The sequence below is a fragment of the Erythrolamprus reginae genome, chromosome 3, assembly GCF_031021105.1.
Source record: "Erythrolamprus reginae isolate rEryReg1 chromosome 3, rEryReg1.hap1, whole genome shotgun sequence".
In the NCBI taxonomy this organism is placed as follows: Eukaryota; Metazoa; Chordata; class Lepidosauria; order Squamata; family Dipsadidae; genus Erythrolamprus; species Erythrolamprus reginae.
This window is the reverse complement of record NC_091952.1, coordinates 170,936,583-170,944,301: the sequence shown is the minus strand read 5'-3', so window position 1 is coordinate 170,944,301 and position 7,719 is coordinate 170,936,583. Positions and strand designations below refer to the sequence as shown.

At 48.9% G+C, this 7,719-nt stretch overlaps 1 pseudogene; it reads left to right on the top strand.

Annotated features, from left to right (window-relative positions):
• Window positions 1-7,719, top strand: part of LOC139165448 (PH domain leucine-rich repeat-containing protein phosphatase 1-like) — a 47,549-nt pseudogene that overhangs the window by 25,922 nt on the left and 13,908 nt on the right.

Genomic DNA, 7,719 nt, shown 5'->3' with positions numbered 1-7,719 from the left:
TAACCTTAACCATGAGCCATCCGGAAGCCATGACCATAGAGCATTCCACCAATTGGGTAGTATATCTGCACCTATGTTATCCACCAATTGCTTCATCTGCTTTATCTGTTCTTCTATGGTGGCAGAGTTAACAGTGAGATTGAAACCACACATTTTTTAACTGCCTGACAACCCTGATGGTGGAGTAACAGTAAAAAGTCTATGGCATCTCTGTTATCTAGTATAGCATGTCTTAGGTCAGATTGTTCTTCATTTAAAGCAGCCAAGGCAATGGAGGTTCTATTAATATCTTTTGCCAAGGCACAGGCAAGCTTTCCTATGAAACGCTGATTATACAGTGCTAATGCGGGCACTTCTACAAGTGAAACAGCTAAGGAGGTATATTCAGCTTTGTTCAATAAGGCGAGGTTACTATCACAAGTGTCATCCAAGGGAGTAGTGTCTCTGCATTGCCGGTAATGTTGAGACAAAAGTACTTCCTGCTTGGAGGGGAAAACAGGGATTAGGCGAGTAAGGCTACAGACGATTTCTGATAGGTTTGCTGGAATATCGCCACATGTAAAAAACCATCCTGGAGGCAGCAGCACATGACCATAGGCAAATGATACATTTTGAATGGATGAACAATTGTGCTCCCACGTGGCAGATGACATTTTCAAGCAGCGTGGGTGGGACTGATGGGTAGAACAATTAACAATACGGGCACACGTCACATTTGCTCCTATGGCAACGTGAGGGGTATATAATGACATTGCTCCAGAAGGGAGACGATATGACGTGGGACCCCACTCATAATATCGGGTGTATTTAAGTTCCTGGGCAGTTAAAAACATCGACAAAGAGGAGTCATTAAGAAACACAGAAAGGGGGGTACATATAGGAATCAGACAATGTCCAAGAATCATATGCATATTTTATACCATTTTATACCATTTTTACCATTTTATACTATTTTATACTATTAATTATTAACCTTGTGAAATTTTCTATTTTTATTTATATGTATTTATACTATGTCATATTTTATCAGCATTTTTATCTATTATTAATTTAATCCTTTTTTAACATTGGGGGGGTCTCTAATTAATGGATGATTGGAGCAGATTCAATGTTGTGCATGGAATGAATGACTGGTATGAGTGTGATGGTTGGGGTGGGTGGGAGTATGGTATGGATGGGATGAGCGACAGTAGTATGAGTGATAGATTTGGCCCACCTGACGCTCGGGAGACAGGAGAGGAAGGGGCATTGATCTCTGGGGTGGCAGAGGGCCGGAATATCCCTGTGTTGCTGGGGAGAGGCAGATATGGCGGGGGTCACAGAGCTAGCCGTTCCAGGGGAACGAGAGACCGTTGCTTAATAACGGTCCCTTGTTCCGGCTCTGTGAGCCCAATCTTGGGTACTGGTGATGAGTGTAACTCTGGCCCTGGACTCAGGTTGCTGCTGCTTAATGCCAGGTCGGTGGTCAATAAAGCTCTCCTCATCCGGGATCTGATCCTGGATGAGGAGGCCGACCTGGCATGTATTACTGAAACCTGGCTGGGCCCAGAGGGAGGTGTTCCTCTCTCTGAAATTTGCCCAGCTGGGTTTCAGATATGGCACCAACCTCGACCCCAGGGAAGGGGGGGAGGAGTGGCTATTATAGCCAGGGAGAGCCTTTGCCTACGTGGACTCATTGCTCCGGAAATTGCGGGTTGCGAGTCACTCTTGATGAAGTTGGACTTAGGGGTTCAGGTGGGCTTATTTCTCACGTACCTGCCTCCCAGCTGCGTGTCAAAAGCCCTGCCTGTGCTACTCGAGGAGGTAGCCGGGTTGGCGGTGGAGTTCCCCAGACTTATTGTCTTGGGGGACTTCAACCTGCCGTCACTCGGCGAAACCTCTGGGTTGGCACAGGAGTTCATGGCCACCATGACAGCCATGGACCTGACTCAAGTAGTACGGGGTCCGACTCATGAGGGGGGGCACGCACCTGACATGGTATTCCTTTCCGAGCAATTGAGCAATGGTCTGAGACTAAGGGGCTTAGAAGCAGTGCCTTTGTCATGGTCAGACCATTTTCTACTATGGCTTGACTTCCTGGCTCCAATCCTTCCCCGCAGGGAGGCGGAACCAATGAAGATGTTCCGCCCCAGACGCCTGATGGACCCAGAGGGCTTTCAGACGGCGCTTGGGGTTATTCCAGAGGCACTCATCCACAGTTCGGCGGAGTCTCTTGCGGAGGCCTGGAATACGGCTGCTGCGGAGGCTCTTGACCGGATTGCGCCTTTGCGACCTCTCCGTGGCGCTAGTCCCCGTAGAGCCCCATGGTTCAACGAGGAGCTCCGGGAGTTGAAACGCCAAAAGAGACGTCTAGAGAAGCAATGGAGGAAGAGCAGGTCTGAATCTGATCGAACACTTGTAAGAGCTTTTATTAAGACTTACAAAGTGGCGCTCAAGGTGGCAAGATGCGCGTACCATGCCGCCTTGATTGCATCAGCGGAATCCCGCCCGGCCGCTCTGTTTAGGGTGACCCGCTCCCTTCTTAACCAGGGGGGAGTTGGGGAGCCCTTGCAGAGTAGTGCCGAGGAGTTTAACACGTTTTTCTCTGATAAAGTCGCTCAGATCCGGGCCGACCTCGACTCCAATTGTAAAACAGAGTCGACTGACAATGAGTCAGTCGAGGTGACTGGGGCACGTACTTGTCCACCTGTCTGGGAAGAGTTTGATCTGGTGACACCTGATGAAGTGGACAAGGCCATTGGAGCTGTGAGTTCCGCCACCTGTTTACTGGATCCGTGTCCCTCCTGGTTGGTCTCGGCCAGCAGGGAGGTGACACGGAGCTGGGCCCAGGAGATTACCAACGCTTCCTTGGGGAGGGGAGTTTTTCCATCACTCTATAAAGAAGCGCTTGTGCGCCCCCTCCTCAAGAAGCCTTCCCTGGACCCAGCCGTACTCAACAACTATCGTCCAGTCTCCAACCTTCCCTTCATGGGGAAGGTTGTCGAGAAGGTGGTGGCACTCCAGCTCCAGCGGTCCTTGGAAGAAGCCGATTATCTAGGTCCCCAGCAGTCGGGCTTCAGGCCCGGTTACAGCACGGAAACCGCTTTGGTCGCGTTGATGGATGATCTCTGGCGGGCCCGGGACAGGGGTTTATCCTCTGTCCTGGTGCTCCTCGATCTCTCAGCGGCTTTCGATACCATCGACCATGGTATCCTTCTGCACCGGTTGGAGGGGTTGGGGGTGGGAGGCACTGTGCTTCAGTGGTTCTCCTCCTACCTCTCTGGCCGGTCGCAGTCGGTGTTAGTGGGGGGTCAGAGGTCGACTCCGAGGTCTCTCCCTTGTGGAGTACCTCAGGGGTCGGTCCTCTCCCCCTTGCTATTTAACATCTACATGAAACCGCTGGGTGAGATCATCCAAGGACATGGGGTGAGGTATCATCAATATGCCGATGATACCCAGCTTTACATCTCCACCCCATGCCCAGTCAACGAAGCGGTGGAAGTGATGTGCCGGTGCCTGGAGGCTGTTGGGGCCTGGATGGGTGTCAACAGACTCAAGCTCAACCCGGATAAGACGGAGTGGCTGTGGGTTTTGCCTCCCAAGGACAATCCCATCTGTCCGTCCATTACCCTGGGGGGGGGAATTACTGACCCCCTCAGAGAGGGTCCGCAACTTGGGCGTCCTCCTCGATCCACAGCTCACATTAGAGAACCATCTTTCAGCTGTGGCGAGGGGGGGCGTTTGCCCAGGTCCGCCTGGTGCACCAGTTGCGGCCCTATCTGGACCGGGACTCATTGCTCACAGTCATTCATGCCCTCATCACCTCGATGTTCGACTACTGTAATGCTCTCTACATGGGGCTACCTTTGAAAAGTGTTCGGAAACTTCAGATCGTGCAGAATGCAGCTGCGAGAGCAGTCATGGGCCTACCCAGGTATGCCCATGTTTCACCATCACTCCGCAGTCTGCATTGGCTGCCGATCAGTTTCCGGTCACAATTCAAAGTGTTGGTTATGACCTTTAAAGCCCTTCATGGCACTGGACCAGAATATCTCCGAGACCGCCTTCTGTCGCACAAATCCCAGCGACCGATTAGGTCCCACAGAGTGGGCCTCCTCCGGGTCCCGTCAACTAAACAATGTCGGTTGGCAGGCCCCAGGGGGAGAGCCTTCTCTGTGGCGGCACCGACTCTCTGGAACCAACTCCCCCCGGAGATCAGAACTGCCCCTACTCTTCCTGCCTTCCGTAAACTCCTCAAAACCCACCTTTGCCGTCAGGCATGGGGAAACTAAACATCTTCCCCTGGGCACGTTGAATTTATATATGGTATGCTTGTGTGTGTGTATGTTAGTATAGGGGTTTTTCTTAAATTTATAATATTTTAATTAATTGGATTATGTATTGGATTGTCTTTTCACTTGTTGTGAGCCGCCCCGAGTTTTCGGAGAGGGGCGGCATACAAATCCAAATAATAAATAAATAAATAAATATCAACAGTTTGCAACAAACAAAATGTAGATAAGTTGGAAAGATTTACCAGATGTAGCCAAATATACTCCATCCGTTGTTGCAGGTCCACAGAACAGGTAACTAGGGCAATAAGAAAAATTAAACAAAAAACACAAAAATAAAAGCATGCAAGAAAAATGACATATATGACATGGGTCCATTTAATCCCTCCCAAAGAATGACATGGGGGGGGGGCGTTTGCGAATGCGTAAAACAGGGCATCCTTGAGGAGGGGGGCATTCCGGAGGATCAGGAAAAACTTCATCATAGGTTGGAGGTTGATGCAGTCCAGATTCCTGGGCGGGCATGGAGACAGGCTCTGTAGCTGATGCAGACATCGTCAATCAAAGATACAGCACTCAGAGAGGTCAGGGATGGATTCCTTCTTTTCTTTAGTTTTTGGCAAAAGCGGGCATACGTGCCGTCCAGGAACCCACAAAACACGATTCTCTAGTTGTTGCAGGTCCACAGAATGTCGGGCGGGTGTAAGCGGGAGCATGGGAACAGGTAACTAGGGCAATAAGAAAAATGAAACAAAAAACACAAAAATAAAAGCAGGCAAGAAAAATGACATATATGACATGGGTCCATTTAATCTCTCCCAAAGAGTGACCTGGGGGGGGGGGGGGGCGTTTGCAAATGTGTAAAACAGGGCATCCTTGAGGAGGGGGGTATTCCGGAGGATCAGGAAAAACTTCATCATAGGTTGGAGGTTGATGCAGTCCGGATTCCTGGGCGGGCATGGAGACATGCTCTGTAGCTGATGCAGACATCGTCAATCAAAGATACAGCACTCAAAGAGGTCAGGGATGGATTCCTTCTTTAGTTTTTGGCAAAAGCGGGCGTACGTGCCGTTCAGGAACCCACAAAACACGATCCTCTAGTTACACCGCGGCGTAACCTCGGACCCAGGTGATGAGATCTGCGGGGCCTCTCCAGGTCACATCCGGAAGTATCCTGTAATAAACGGAGGGTCGGGGAGGCAAAGAATCATGCGCAGCAAAGTGTCGCTGGGCAGCAGTAGAGGGAATGGAGGACCCAGTTAAGTTCAGGTAATTAAGAGTAAAAACTACTCTGTTCAATTGGTTTTGCAAGGACGGGAGGCCCGGAGGGATTTTCTCCATTTTCAATTTTTCTAGCGCCCTTTTAACGGTCAAGTTCGCCCTTTCCACTATCGCTTGACCCTGGCAATACCGAACTTGTGCGTGATACCCCAAGTGTTACAAAATTGGGCAAAGGATGAACTAGTGTAAGCGGGGCCATTGTCAGTTTTAAGTTCTTTAGGGCGTCCCATCGTTGCAAAGGTACGAATACAATGGTTGATGACATGTTTGGTGGCTTCACCCCTTTGCGGGGAGGCCATAATAAAACCTGAATAAGTGTCAATAGAAACATGTAAATATTTCCAGGGGGCAAAAATTTGGAATTGCGTAACATCCATCTGCCAAATTTGTGAAGCCTCAAGACCATGCGGGTTGACCCCCATAGGGATGGAGTTGGCATGCTGACTACATGTGGGGCATTGTTGAACAATGGCCGAGGCTTCAGATTTTGAGATGCCAAATTCCTTAGCGAGAGCCTTGGCATTTTGATGAAAGTAGGAGTGGCTATCCCATGGGGTTGGGGAAGACAAGGAAAAAACAGTGGGTGATCTTGCAGCCTGGTCGGCAGCGTCGTTACCCTCAGTTAACATTCCAGGAAAGGGCTGATGGCTGCGTATGTGAGCGACAAAAAAGGGAGCTGTCCTAGCCATAACGAGCTGCTGGAGAGTCAAAAACAAGGCCATTAAGGAGCTCTCGACAGCCGGGAACAAATAGGCGTCAGAAATATTAATAATAATCTGGGAAACATAAAAGGAGTCTACAATAAGATTAAAAGGTGTATCAGTTAGTTTCTGAAAGGCCAAAATGGAAGCAGCCAATTCTGCGTGTTGAGCAGAGGATTGGGCTTGGGTGTGATGTATAACCCATTGCCCGTTCCTTTGACAAACACAGGCTCCCTTGGTTTTTGTCCCGTCAGCGAAAACAGTTAATGCCTGCGGGATAGGTTGGTCTTGCATACAGGTGTTAAAGTGGACGGGGACCAACTGAATCAATTGAATGCGAGTGTCCGCAGATAGATGATATAAGATCCGACCAGGCCAGTCCACAGGAGCCATCTGGAGGTCTGTACTTTGAGAAAATAAAGATTCCCACATGGGAAGGGGAAGGGGGACATAAAGTGAAACCGGCTCAAAACCTATGAGTGTTAAACAGCGGCGGCGGCCACGAACAATTAAAAGAGAGTATAATGAAAAGCGAGAGGAAATAGTTTTCCTGGGGGTATGTGGAAGATGAATCCTTTCAATGATCAAGACTGAAGAGGGCAGTACTTGTATAATACAAGCAGTAGGAATAGAAAGAGTATTAAGTAAAAGAAGAGACGGGAGTGTTCTTCTGGCATCTATCCACCCACTTAACACGCAGCGCTCGATTGACCTCAGCCAGCGTGTCCAATTGCTCAGGGGTGAGGTGAATAAGATCTGAGGGGGAGGAAGCCCCCGCCAGGGCAGAAAAGAGGGGGGTCAGCTGAGAGGTTGTGAATCCCATGTAAGGGGGAGTCCAATTCAGCGATCCCAAATACTGCTGGAGCTGTACTAGGGTGGTAGGGGAGGGTAAAGACAAGGAGGGAAAAAGGGGAAGAACGAGACTGAGAATGTTTATGACCCAGATACAAAAAGGGTTCTGTTTGTTGAAGCTTCTCGGGAGCTATAGTCATACCATTAGCGGTTAAATGTTCAATGAGAGAAGGAGCAGAATCTGTTGAAAGGATGGGTGAGGCATATCAGCAGCAAGCAAGATATCCATGTAGTGATACAAAAGAACGTTTGCGTGGGAGTGGTGGAAGGGCTCCAACAGAAAATGCACCACATATTGACACATAGTAGGGCTGTTTAGCATGCCTTGAAGCAAAACTTTCCACTGATAGCGAGAAGTAGGATAGCTATTGTTGAAAACAAGGAGAGTAAAAGCAAACAGCAAACATTCTTGGGTTTGCAAAGGGATGGAAAAGAAAGCATCTTTTAAATCAATTACGGCCAATTTAAAATTTTGAGGAAGAAGATTAGGATTGGAAGAAGGGTATAGATTGTGGTAAGATTTTTAAAAAGAGTGACAATAAGCAGAAATAAGGCCATATTCAGTGACAGATTCTTTCAAGTTCCTCAAAACCTTATAGGGGATAGCCCTATAA